This window comes from Phyllobates terribilis, unplaced genomic scaffold (genome assembly GCF_046119375.1).
Source record: "Phyllobates terribilis strain yellow unplaced genomic scaffold, ASM4611937v1 Scaffold_3612__1_contigs__length_73963, whole genome shotgun sequence".
Lineage (NCBI taxonomy): Eukaryota > Metazoa > Chordata > Amphibia > Anura > Dendrobatidae > Phyllobates > Phyllobates terribilis.
The window spans coordinates 14,775-29,498 of NW_027366365.1; the positions used below are offsets into that span (position 1 = coordinate 14,775).

The following is a 14,724-nucleotide window of genomic DNA, read 5'->3' on the forward strand; positions in this document are numbered from 1 at the left end:
GCTTGGCTTGTCATACATTTTTCGAAGGACTTTTCATGATGTCAACAGGGAAAGTGAGCTATATATGGATATTTGAATAGAATAAGGTAAGAACGTTGCTCGATTGAGGGGGAAGTTCCTTAAGCTTTCAAAGTTTAACTCTGAAAAGAACAATGCTTTTGTTAAGGGGTATATGCAATTCACTGATAATCACTCTACATTCTCTCTCATGTTTGCTTCTCATCTTTTCTTTTCTCTCTATATGACAGGTTCTTATGTTTGTCATCATCAAAAAAGGGTGAAATTGTTAGTATTGTGAATCCAAAGAAATTGTTCTCTTTACGAGCAATACTCTTTCCTTAGTTTTTGATTATGACAAACCACTTATTATCTCATGTTCCATCATGTACATTGCGCAGGCCTAAAGAAAACATCAAAAGTCTTCACTAAAAGTCCAAAGTCCGAGATCAAGAGAACAAGACAAAAGGCCTTGAGTCAAGAACTAGAGAACATTGTTCTATTAAAACTAGATTAACAGAAAGTCGTCTTGAAATGCTGAATCAAGTTAAAATGGTCTATGAAACTAACTCCTATAAACATCTCAAGATCAAGAAGATTTACTTCTGAAGAACATTTTCCATCAAGAACATAAGAAGAAAACCCCAACACAAGGAAACACCGGCTTTCAAGTTGGCGGTTGATTTCAATATTTTGAATTTTGAAGGAGATTCATGTGCTCTATTTATGGATAGTTTTAGGATAAGTGTTAAGAGTGTAATATGTGTAATTTCTAGAGTTTCCATGTAAAACTGATTTTGCATCTTTGACTTGCGTCGTTCACGGAAACTGCTTAAATCAAGGGTGTAAATCATGGAGCCTGTTTTGGATGTTGCAAGACTCAATTCATGGAACATATAAATAGCGCTCATTATCCTTCACTTAGTTTCATCGATTTCCAAAAGAAAAAGAGATATAAACTAATAGTCGATTGAGTGTTCTTTTGTAGAGAACAGTGAAACGCCTCTTCTGTTTTGTTGAGAGTGTTAGAGATTTAGGAAGTCTAGTGTGTCTAGACGTAAGTTGTGTGACTTCCTAAATGTTTTAACTGATGCATCAATATAGACAGGGTTTCAAATCCTTTTGAGAAAAAGGGTAGTGAGTTTTATCCTAGATAACTTGTTGGTTATCAAAGATTCCCATTGTAAAGAACAACATTCCCTTGTAAGCTTGAGAGTTAATTCAGTATCTAAAGAACAACTTTTTGTGTCATAGATTAACTTAAAACCATCTGATCCTATAGTAAAGAACTTTTATATTTATCATAGAAAAATGTTTTTAATAGGCAACACAATGTCAAATATTGAAAAAAAAACTGAACAATAAATATTCTTATAGAAAAAATCTTTATCAATATTTTACCAAACAAACTTATAACTAATAACTAAAACAGCACCGAAAAGATGTGTGAGGGATGATTTTGTAGGAGATGACAAAGCTTTTGCCACTTGTTGCATTGTGGGTCGGCACTCCGGTTTAGAGCTAGTGCATAGCAATCCAATTTTGATCGCCAATCCCAATCGGCCACTTTCTTGCCTTTCTGGTGGACTAAGTCTATCATCCAAAACCCCACTCTTTAGCAAATCGTCATGATTATTCATTGGGTTGATGATGATGGTTCTGACATAAGAATGTATAGAAGTTCCCTCGGGTGCTTTCCCATTATTATTTCCAGTGTCACAACTCCAAAACTATAAACATCACACTTTGTAGTTACTCTTGCAGCCTGAGCCAACTCTGCTCGCAAGTAAAAAAAAGGAAATCGATAAGCACAACAATGGATTCTTGAAAAAAGATAGATATAGATGTAGATTCAAGATTACCTGGAGCCATGTAACCATATGATCCGACAACCGAGGACATGTTGGATGTATCTGGGCTGATCAGCCTGCAATGCCAAAGTCCGAAAGTATTGGCTTAAACTCATCATCTAACAAGATGTTGTTGATGGATATGTCGCGGTGGATTATAGGTGAGAAGCAATCATGATGGAGGTAAGTGACTGCATTCGCCAACTCCTTAACAATCTTCAACCGTCTTTCCCAGTTGAGCTCCTTTGCTGAATCTTCACTTCTTAAAATCTTGCCAAGGCTGCCATTCTCGACATAATCATACATGATGTACATCCTTCTCCTCGAATAACAGAAGCCTTGTAGCCTGATTATATTCCTATGCCTGATTTTGGCTAACGTGCGAACTTCATTTTGAAAGCTCCATTGCTTGACGACTTCACTGATTTCTGAAGTATCTATTAGTTGTTTGACAGCTATTACCTGTCCTGTACCAAGAGTTGCTTTGTACACATTTCCATATCCGCCTTCACCAATGCAATACATCTCACTAAAGTCTTCAGTGGCCTCCACAATCTCGCTGAATCTGAATTTCGCCTCGCCACCCCGCATCTCTAACACATCGTTCTCCTCTACTACCATTTCTTTCTTTGAATTTTTTCTTCGAAAAGCTAAAATCACAGCAACGGACGCTACAAGGAAAGCCGCACATGCAACAGGAAAAATAAACTACTTTTGATATTTGTCGTTTTCTTGTAACTTCCATTAACTATACAAGAAGGCAATCTTTGTACGAAACTGCCACAAAGACCTGGATTTCCTTCATATATTCCATGTTCAAAGCTGCCACCCGGGACTTGACCAGTCAAATTGTTGTAAGAAAGATCAATCACTTGTAGTCTAACTAGGTTGATAACTCAGACGGGATAGAATAAGAGAGATGGTTATGAGGACATGTTCAAGTCCAGCAACTGTGTGCAACCGGCCAAGCCGCGTAGGAATCAATCCTGTCAGGTCATTATCTGACAAGTCAAGGTGCTGAAGCTGTTCCAACTGACCAATACTTTCGGGTACTTCCCCAATCAACTGGTTTCTGCTCAAATTCATGGTGACTAGAGAATTCAGAAGTCCCAACTCATGTGGAATCTCGCCCGAGATTCTGTTTCCGTCCAGCTCTAGAAGAGTGAGGGAGACACATTTTGCCCACAAGGGAGAAATTTCACCTACAAACATGTTTTTGCTTGCTTTGAACACTACAAGATCTCGGTGAACTTCAAATGCTTCAGAGATGTTACCAGTGAATAGATTACTTTCTAACTCCAAAGTTTTGCAGCTCTACACAGTTCCTCAAGCAATATGGAAGACGGCCCATGAAGTTGTTCATGCTGATTTTTAAACACCCTAAGAGCATAACCGCTGCATAGATGTGGTGGTAGCTGACCTGAAAAGTTGTTAAATGCAAAACTTAAAGTGGTGAGGTTAGGACTATTCTTCCCTAGATCCTGAGGTATGGTGCCAAAGAAGTTATTATTTCGACAAACTTAGGCCTCTGAAACCTGCAAGGCTTGACAAGCTATCGGGGAGCTCTCCATAGAAGTGATTAGTGTCTAGAGAAAGCCATTCCAAGCTTTTGATGTCTCCAATTTCTGGCGGAAGTGTTCCAGTAATATTATTTTCATCAAGTAAGAGTTCAGTAAGATAAAGGAGGCTCCAGACACTTGAAGGAAACAAACCTGAGAAATTATTTCGTGAAAGATCCAACATATTCAATTTCTGTAGGTTCCCAATCTCAGGAGGAATAGAACCAAAGAAGCTATTGTTATAAAGTAAAAGAACCTCGAGTTTTTTCACATGTCCTATCTCGGGAGGGATGGTTCCGTTGAACAAATTGTTCTGGAGTTGCAAAGAAGTAACCTCAGTCCAAATGGAAAATAGATCAAGTGGGATCTCTCCAAAAAGAGAATTGTTAGCTAAGCCTATCTTGGATATCTTTGTAAGATTGGCCAAAGAAGTGGGAAGTTCCCAATTAAGGAATTTTGACTTAGATTAATGTAAGTAAAGGTTAGTGCACAAGCCAAGTTCTGGAGGAATGCTAGAGTTCAACATGTTATGACCAAGATCAAGATGTTGGAGATTCTTGAGAAGGCCTATGGAAGAAGATATCGATCCTACAAACATATTTGAGTCTAGATTGAGGACTACCAGATTGGGAAGATTTGTATACACAGCTTGCGGTATTGTACCCAAAAAGAAGTTCCATGACAAGTCAAGGTAACTTAGATTATTGGAAGCTAGTATGAAAGGTGGAAACTCTGAGGATAAACTGTTTAAAGCAAGGCTCAGATGGTATAGAAACGGCATGGGAACGAACTTTGACCAATCTACAGTCACTTGGTAAATATTTTTAGGCTTACGAGGGGATGCAAGGAAGTTACCTCCAAGATCCAAGTGCCTTAGATTTTGGAGATGGCTAATCTGGTAAGGTAGAATGTCGGCAAGGTTGTAGTTGTTGTACAAGTCTAAGTAATGGAGTCGTTTTAACTGACCAATCTCGGGTGGAATGATTCCAGTTAAAGATTGTTGCTGAGGTTCAAGTAGACAAGCTTGGGGAGGGTTGTAATTGTTGGTGGTATTGGTCCATTTAGATTGTTGCTGCTCAGATCTAGCCTCCTGAGATCGGGAAAATGAAGAGAATTTGAGTCGGTCAAGCGTTCCTTGTAGACCAAGAAAGGAAGCATCGATCTCACTAATCGACATAGATGAGCCTTCACAGTGGACGCCTCTCCATGCACATGCTTCAGTAGGGTTGGAGAAGTCTTTCCATGACTTGAGGTTAGATGAATCGTACAAGCTATTTTTCCATTTGAGGAGTGCCTCTGCCTCTTCCTTCGTTGTTGCTGTACAAAATGGGTTTATACACAAAGAAGGTAGTGCAGAAGAAGGAGAAGAAGAAGAAGAAGACAGGGATCTTGATTTGAAGCCATGGTAGGTTGGTAGAGCAGGTTGTCTGTTCTACAGATCACTGGCTTCTTATAATGGTGTGAATCAGCTTAGTTGAATTTTCTAATTTTCAAAAGGATATAAGGTGTGGAAAAGCGTACAACCACACATCTAATGTGTGGCTAGTGACACTGAAGTTTCATCTTTTAAAAGTTATATTTTCATACTTGTACGAAGATATGATCAATTCACTGCTTTTTATCTTCGTTACTTTTAGTTATTTCATTTGAAAAGGAAAGTGCGATGCTAATTCGGATCTGATTAGGATACGGACCGCGCTTTTACCTATTTAGATAGACGAGTCAGATTCGAATAATTTATAGAAATAGGCTTGAAAGGCAGTCAATATTTGCTCATGTGAGCAGATGCGGGTAGTCAATGAGACCCATTTTACACATAAAAATTTTGGTTACAAGTATTCGTACATGATGTGCTACTATGTTAGTTGACAGGCGATTAACGGTCGTGTTTCCTATCAAAGATAATCCAACTAAACAATCCACTAGTAAAGTGGTAAGTCGGAGTCGAATCCCAAGAGAGGCCCAACGATAGCTTGTTTCTATTATGTTACCTAGTAGTAACTAGGGGGTTTTTATATTCTGTTATCTAACGAGCAATAATAAAACGTTGGTTGTTGGATTTGTAAACTTATAACGATGGAAAGCTCACTCTTTTAGCATCAGCGCATTATTCTTAGGGAAAGTTGATCATTGAATTCTATTAATTTTATAGACTTACTTATCCAATCCAATTGTCCTACTCTTTGTTCGTAATTAGCAACTAGTCCAAATAGTCCTAGAAACCCTTGTTGTAAGCAATAACCAAAGAAATCCTAAGGTTCAAAAGCGCAACAGCATAAAGATCAAAGATAAGTAGGCCTATGCAATACCATTGGCAAATCACCGATACTCGACATAGGTTTATAATCTCTACAAAAGAAGCACTTGCAAATAGTCTATGTTATTTCTGATTGCTACTAAAAGACAAGACTTTTCAAATCGAATTATCAAGCCTAGCAATATGAATGAATAATAATCAACCTACTTTGCAACCTAGATAAAATCAAGATCAATCAATAGTCAATAAAACACAAGAGATCATAAAACAATTTCTGAATTAAACTTAGAGCAATAACATAAGAATTCTCACAAACATTCCTTAGAATAATTGGCCTCAACCTAAGAGTGGACTAGTAGAAACTTAGCCAGACATAGCCAAGAGAAAGCAATACATAATTTATGGATGAAACTAACCAGGGATGAAGGTGAAAGTGGCACAAAGGTGGGAGCTTTCTTCTTGGCTACAGAATTTCTAAGGATGAATTATAAAAAGTGAACATAAGTCCTTCTAACCTAAAAACTAAAGGTTTATATAGTATCTAATGATAGGGAAATAAAATAACTAAAAAGAAATAATAAAATAGGGAAAATAGATCAGATTTTGGCCAAAAATAAGCAATTGGGCCGGTCCATCGTTCGCAGTCGCGGTCGAGAATTGTGATTCTCGCGAATTGGCCCCAGTTCTCAGAGTCAGCGGGAGTCTCGATCGCGAATGGAAGTCTCGATCGTGAAATGTCTACTGAGGCAAAATCTCGATCGCGACTTTGTGGTCTCGATCGCGAATTCTTCTCTGCGGCTCGGCTCGGTCGTGACACCTCCTCTCGGTCGTGAGGCTTCTCTCGAACTAGTCTTCGGTCTTCTACAAGCTTCGAGGCAGCTCGGCTTCGTCTCTAGGCTTCTCCATGGGTGTAGGTGTGGTATTCTTCTCTCTAGCTCCGTCCCAAGTGCACTAAAAGTGAGTACAAACGGGATCTCCGTAATAAGACCACAAAATAACGCTTATGAGCATCCCGCAAATCCATAAATGAACACCATACCGGATTCCGGGAATACCACTCAATAAGCACCTAAACATCACTAATCCTAAGCTAATAGTCGTTAGTTAACACCATATAATAAGCTCCTATCATTAGTACACTATATACATCTAAATTATTTTGATATTTTAAGTTGTAGTTTAAATAATAAAATGATCTCACACTTTTTAGACTTATATTTTAGGCTTATGAGCTATGGGCTTAGATCGAATTCGAAGGTAAGGGGTGATAAAATTACTGGTAAGTAATAACTTTCTAGGATAAAAACTTATGGTGTAAAATGAGAAGAAATTTAAATAATCGGATCATTTCAAGAAAATGCAAGTCGGAGGCCCAAAAATCCATGTCGGATGCCCAAAAATACATGCCAATAAAAATGCATGTCAATGCATGTCAGAGGCCTAAAAATACGTGCCAATAAGAATGCAAGTTGGAAGCCCTTTTATGCATCTATTATTTACTTGCATTTATAACACATTAGCATGCACTTTTAGCACATAAACGTGCATTTTTCACACATAAGCATGCACTCTCAACACATAAACTTGCATTTTAATTAACATGTATTGTGGGTTGACTTGAATGCATTTCAAAAAAAAATCAATGCGGAGAGGTAGGCATATATGTTGAAAATGCATGCTTATGTGCAAAAAATGCATGCTTATGTGCAAAAAGTGCATGCTAATGTGTTAAAACTGCATGCAAAATATATATGCATAAAAGGGCCTCCGACATGCATTTTTTGGCCTCCGGCTTGCATTTTTATTGGCATGCATTTTTGGGCCTCCAACATGCAGTTTTTAGCCTTCGGCTTGCATTTTCTTGAAATATTCCGACACACTAAACTTGTTCTCATTTTACACCATAAGATTTGTTTCCACCTGAAGCGCATCCAAACTTTAATTAGGATAAAGATCATGCACATGTGTAGAAACTTTATGTATATTTGATGCACATCTACAACAAATCAAATTCATTAGGCTTGCTCATTATTAATAAAAACATTGCACATGTTGTAAGAGAACCTCGCACAATAATGATATTTCAGTGCACATTTATTTTTATAGGAAATCAAGTAAACCTAATTACATTCTAATGCAGATTACTTATAATACCATGCACGTTTACTCATACAATCTTGCACAATTACTTTTAAAACATTACACTTTATTCATACGATCTTGCACAGTTGCTTATAAAACCTTGCACATTTACGCGGAATATCTTGCACATGTATAGAAAACTGATGCACAATTAATTCATCAAAAAAATCACTAAAACCACTTACATTGCTATACATATTTCTATAGATTTTTGTTGCACATTTATGTAGATGTTGTTGCACATTTGCATAGAAGATGTTTCACATTATTGGAAATAAAAGTTGTTCTCAGAAAACAAAAAAATTGGGCTCGAAAATTTTTTAGGTCAATAGGTTGACCGTTGACCATGAACTTTGACCGTCTTGACCGGTGACCATTGACCTTTGACTATTGACTATGAGATCAATCCTAGCCATTGGATTTGAGAATATCCAATGACTAGTATTTATTCTCAATTCTCACAAGTAAAAACTTTCTCACTAGAACCTTACTCCTTTAATTATACCATATATATTCACCATTTTATAATATATAAAAAAATTAATTCAGACAAATAGGAAGACTGTGCGGACTAAATGATCAAATTCAATATCCACCACTCGCTTGTATAAACGGGCGGAACGAGCTTAATGAGTAAAATTGACAAAATATCATAACCATATCCACTCATTTTCACGGGCAAGTTGGATGGACGGAAGGTTTGAATCGGGTTTGCTCAGGTCTAATTTTCACGAAGAAATAAATTTAGCGAGGTTTTGAAAACGGATAATCTATAATTATTACTGAACTCAATCTTAGTTTCCTACGTGTCATTCATCTAGATAGGCCATATTATCATTTTTATTCCCAAATTCACTTAATTACCTTATATGTTTATCTTCATTATATTTTCTCTACTCAATGTACCATAGACATGATTTTTTTACTAATAACCATAGACCTGGTTTCCATATATGTTTTACAATCTATGTTACATATTATTTTAGCTATTTTCTTATATCTTACTTCCTCCGTCCTAAAATGATGTTCCCATTTCCTTTCGGTTCATTTGACGAGACACGTTTTGTATCTCTAATATCTTCAAGTATGTATCACTAAAAATTATAAGAATTATGTGTAGTTAAAGTACTCGTTGAGACGAATAAAACAAGATCATACATTACAATGTTTTTCCGTATATACAAAGAGAAATCAAGAAAATTTTGTAATAGTGTGAATAGTATGTAAAATTGAAATGAGAACATCATTTCGGACGGAGGGAGTATAAACTGTTTACCATATAGAAAGTATGAACATATATATAGATGCAGTTCTGGTGCATATAATGCTTATGGTATAAAATAAAAATAAATCTTGGCTGTCTCATTAGCTTGGAAAAAATTTAAGTCCAAGGCCCTTTTGTGCATGTCAAAAAAAATACAAGTTGAAGGTCCATTTATAGATGCAAGCCACATGCCTCAAAGTGCAAGTAATAGATAATTTTATGCATGTATAGTTCGCATGCACTTTTAGCACACAAGCATGAACTTTTGTTACATATGCATGCATTCTCAGTACCTAAACTTGCATTTTATTTTAGATTCACCGTTCACTTAACTTGAATAAATTTGAACAAATATGCATACATTTTCAACATATATGTCTACACTTTCAATACATAAGCATGCACCTCTGGTACATACACTTTTAACACGTAAACATGCATTTTCAACACATAAGCATGCACTTTTAATATATAAGCATGCACTTTCAATACACTTGCAAGCATCCACTTTTAACAAATTAGCATGAACTTTTAGTACATAAGCATGAAATTGTAACACATAAGCATGCATTCTCTGGATATGGGGATACAGTAGTCAGGTGGCAGTTCGGAGGGAGCAGCGGTCTGGAGCTGGCAGTGGTGGTTCTACTACAGTGACGACGACGGTGGTCCGACAGTTGTGAGGTGTCCGATAGTTGACCACATGTCAACCATTTTAATTAAAAGTTATGTAATCTCAGCAATTGATTTAGTTTTAATGTAATGGTCTATATTTTATCTCATTTCATATTATAAGTCTTCAGTTCACATGGCTCTTTTCCATAACATGTATGAATATCATATAATGACCTTTAATTTATTTATAGACGAATGTTAAAAAAATTAAAAATAATATGTATGAATAATCTTTGATTTTATGTACCATTATTGTTAGAATTATATGATATCTTTTGAATTAAATGGTCATATTTTTAAAAGTATATAAACATAAACCAAGAGAACAGAGAAGAATAAGAGATATTAGAAGAGAGAAAGAAGGGAGTGATCTTGTGTGTTTAGGGCTTCTATAAGAACCTTTTTATGGGAGGTACAAATCTTGAATGATAAGTCAATTCTAGAGTTTATATAAAGTTGCTTAATGTACATCCAATATGATAAGATTATAACACTCCCTTTGGATGTACATTACTAACTGCCTCGTTAAAACGTGTCTTGTAAAACCCGGTGGGATAAAACCAAGACTAAAGGAAAAAGTGTGCAATTGTAATTCTTCCCCTCAATTAAACGTTCTTTTTTGCTTGATTGGATATGTTAAAGTAATCCTACTTTTGATTTATATTCTCATACACGGAAAAACTCCATTTCTTCGAGAACTTGTGTGTATATACTTGTATTCAAACTTTTTTGTACAAATACAACCAACATAGAAAAATATATTATCAAATTAAAGATTTATATATATGATTGGTTGAAACATATCACTTTGATTCAGCTACATATGAGTTGTTTTTTTCCAACTAACACATCCTAATTTTTAGTAATTATCGTTTTTAAAGAACCATCAGTACATAAGATTTCTACTATAAATGCTTACATAAATAAATCATTAAAGAATATCTCTATTTCGGTTCCTTCCGAAATGAATTTTACCCAGCAACCCTTAGTTGTCCTTTAAGTTATTTTATGTATCTTTGAATACAAGAATTCTTCACAATAATATCTCAATGGATATCACTTGTGAACGAGTGATGTGTGATTTTATATACAAGAAATCAAACAATATAATATAACAGTCTTACATGCACTTCTGGTGTATTGAAATATTTTTTTCATTAACTTGGATTTAATACAAGAATATCCATGAGTTAGGCATTTAGTAAATGCAATCAATAACATGTTATACCTTAATACATGAATTGTTTGAAATTTTGGTTCATCCTCATTTATCCAGTGCGAAGCATGTGCAACAACCTCTAGTATAAATGTAAAAGATTGCATGGAATTTTCATGCAATCTTTTACATTTATCTAGAGGTTGTTGCACATGCTTCGCACTGGCTATAGGGAAGAGCCGAATATAAATTAGTGTTCATATACTTTGTGTGTATTTTATAGTGTATATCACTGGTACCTTGAAATCATGTCAATATTATATTTCTTTGTTGTTTGTTAATACCGACGATTTGTTTTTAAGAGATAATAACATAATTGGTATTTTTGTATAGGATAGTGTTTTGATATTATTTAAGACAATTAAAGAATATATAATATTTTTCCTATGTTAGTATTATAATTTATTAAATATAAGATTGGATTTAATATTTTATAGTCTGTATCACCGTGTTACTTGTGATTCATGTACTTCTTGATATTTCATTGTTGTTTATCAGTAAATATTTATTTTCAGGCATTAGTAAACATCGTTAATATTTTCATAGGCATATTGATGTAATAGTACATAGAAAGTAATATTACTTTAAGAATTCTATTTTATATAATTTATTCTAAATATGTGTCATGTAACTTGTTTGCTTATGTAATAACAAACTATAGATAGAGAGTTTAAAACATGAGTAATATATGATATTAATATGATACAGAAATAATAATACAATTTATTCCAAGTACCATCTTCATATTTGAAAATAGGAGATATTTACTATTATGTTATTTTTAAAATTAATTCTAAAAATAGGTTAGCAGGAAAATTTATTTACTTTATGATCTAAATTAATCAGAAAATGTCCAAAAATTAACTCCCTAATTCAAAATTAAGAAATTTTAAAAACTAAACCGATTCGGTAGAATCCTACGATTCTATATATGATCTTATGTTTCAACACTTTTTTACGATTCTAATGCGATTCTACCACATAGGAGTAATTTCATACGTTTTGGACCTTTTTACATGTTTTGACCGTAGAATCGTACGATTTTACAACTTGAACCACGATTTTAACAAAACTATATACGGTTTTCATATATGTTTTACATAAAGCTAGATCAATTTATTTGTTATTTAAACTATTTTCTCCTTTCTTATAAAAAAATTCCATATAAAATTATATATTTGAATATCATATAGTAATTTTTAATTTATTTAGAGAAAAAACATAAAAAAACAAAAATCATATGAAGAAATATTTTTCTTTAGAACTATATAATGTCTTCTAAATTAAATGGTTGTATGTAAAGCATATGCAAATAACAATATTTAATTATACCTTCTGGTACATGTTTTTCTAAACTATCCTAAATATTGACAACATACAAGGAACGTGTATTAATTACATTCAGATTTTATTATATTTTTATAGGTTATTCATATTTATGTATTACAGTTATACTATAACATTCCGTTCAAAATGCGGAAAACTAGGCTAGTATAATACTATAAATAGAAGATGAAAGTGAAGTACAAGAGATCTTTTTTCCTCAATACTGTTTTATCTCTTAGTGGAAGAGAAAGGTTACAGTGAAATAGACAATGAGTATTAAGCAGGGTGAATGTAAGCCGCTCGAGGACTACGTTAAGAGGTTTATGTCCCTAGTGGTGCAAGCCCGAGACTTTAATGATATCACAACAGAAGTTGCTTTTCATGCCGAGTTACATGATGAGAGTGAGTTCAAAATGTACCTCGGAAAAAAGGCATCAGCCATGAAGGAATGCTCACCCGAGCTGATCAATAAATTCATGCCAAGGAGCTCGTGGGTACAAACGTTCACGAAAGAATCAAGGGTCGAAAGAAATGAGAAGAAGGACATCCAATCTTGGGCCCAAGTGGCATAAGAATGACCTCAACGTTCAGAAGCAAGGTCAAGATTAATATAATAATGGGGAGGTTTGTGAGCTCCTACTTTGCAAACCCAAAACCTACAATAAGGGCATAACCATTTTCAAGTATAGAATCTTATGGCACAAGTAAACAACGAACCCGCCAGTAACCATGAAGCAATGGGGGAGGAAACTGAAGGGCTTCAATGGGGGGAGGGGATGTCATGGTGTCATAGACATCTCATGACTAACCATGCTTGCGACCTTTAAGGACGCGAACATGTAAAGAAGAAGAAGAAATAGAACACGTTTAAGGAAATGGAACACGCGTTGCATAGGGGAGGTTGAATCCCTATCCCGATGTTGTCTTCTTCTGTACATCCTCAAGAAGCACCATCCTCCCCAGTGTTGATGCCCAGATATCTCGTCGAGACAACACTTCTTCGTCGAGAGGCTAAAGATCTAAATTTTCTCTCCTTGTCTGAGGTGAGCTTGATTAAGGATGCCAAGAGTCTCAAGTGGATCCTCGATCGTCTAGGGTTCCTTCTCGTTGTGGTACATACACGACCAAACTCAAAGAGGATCTTCCTATGGATTTGGCTCTCCGACGCTCAAGTCAGTCGAGGCTCAAATGAGGGATAATAGTATTTAGAGAGAGAGAGGGAGAGTAAGACAAAATAAGACTTTATCTTTGTAAATTTTGGCAGAGTTTCAGTACACTAAAAAATATCCTCCTTCTGTACTCCTGATTTGCCACTATTTCTAAGGGAGCACATTTCCTCCTGCTTTTGGCCTTTGGGTCATGGGTTGTATTCTCTTCAGAAATTTGGCTTACATGGATTGAAAAGACAGACCCACAAAACCCGCCCCAACATCCAGCCCCGCAGGTCCCTCAAACGATCAAAGATTGTGGGCCATGTGCCTTAGTTGGTCGAGGCGGGATTTCGCAGGTCTGAGGAGTATCTTTGCGGCCCATCTCGTCGAAAGGTTTTAAAACTTACTTACCTGCGTCGGCTTATCGAAAGCCTTTCTTGGCCAAAGGTAGTTCCTTGGAAGTCTACTCGACTCCTCGAGGCTCGTAGAATTTATCATCATCTCTCGTCCCTCCTCGAGCGTGCGTTCCCATGAAAACTCGCTTTCTCGTGCGCGCCATATGTTTTTTTAATTATTTTGAAAATTAACCGTCTTCATGCGGGCTTTTTACTGCTTGCTTGCAACATGTCACGCCAGGAATTTCTAACGCTTCATCTTCCCCTGCCCTATAAAAGGAACTTTTCTTCATCACTTTCATTTTTTACCGCTCTACTTTTCTCTTTCCACTTTCTCTCTCTCAAGATCGGCTAACTTTTTCTCCGGTGATGCCTCCTTGACCCATTGTCTTTTTCTAGTGCATGCGACCAGCCAACTAGTTCCGATCTCCTTCTCCAATCGCTTTCTCCGACTTTTCCATGGCGGGTTAGTCTCTTCCTCCCTCTGTTTGAGTTCTTTCGACTGCGTGTCAGTTTCTTTGAAGCATTCTTGTTGAGTTTTCCTTTCTCCTTGCCTCCATCTTTTAAGTTCTTTCTTGGTTGTTTAAAATGGGGATGTGCCGATTCCATGGTCACCGCCGTCGGAAAACTACGTCGGCGGTGCTTGACCTTGTTCGCCCGTTTATTTCTTTCAAGGTAATTAATGGAGGAGACAAACATTCTCCGTCATTAATCCCCTTACATTATGTTTGTTTGTCGTTAAGATGGCGTGGGATTCGAAACTTTGTATGGGAAAAGTCGTTGTATTAATCAGATCTCATCTGTCACCTGTCTAATCATCCATAAATGCCATTATGCGGCTCAAGTCATACATTTTTACCTTTTTACCCCTTCTCTTTTTTCCGAATTCTGT

The 14,724-nt window shown here is 35.9% G+C and overlaps 1 pseudogene; it reads right to left on the reverse strand.

The window, feature by feature from the left end:
- Nucleotides 1–1,022: 1,022 nt before the first annotated feature.
- LOC141248228 (uncharacterized) lies at nucleotides 1,023–5,981 on the reverse strand (annotated as a pseudogene).
- Between the last annotated feature and the right edge of the window lie 8,743 nt (nucleotides 5,982–14,724).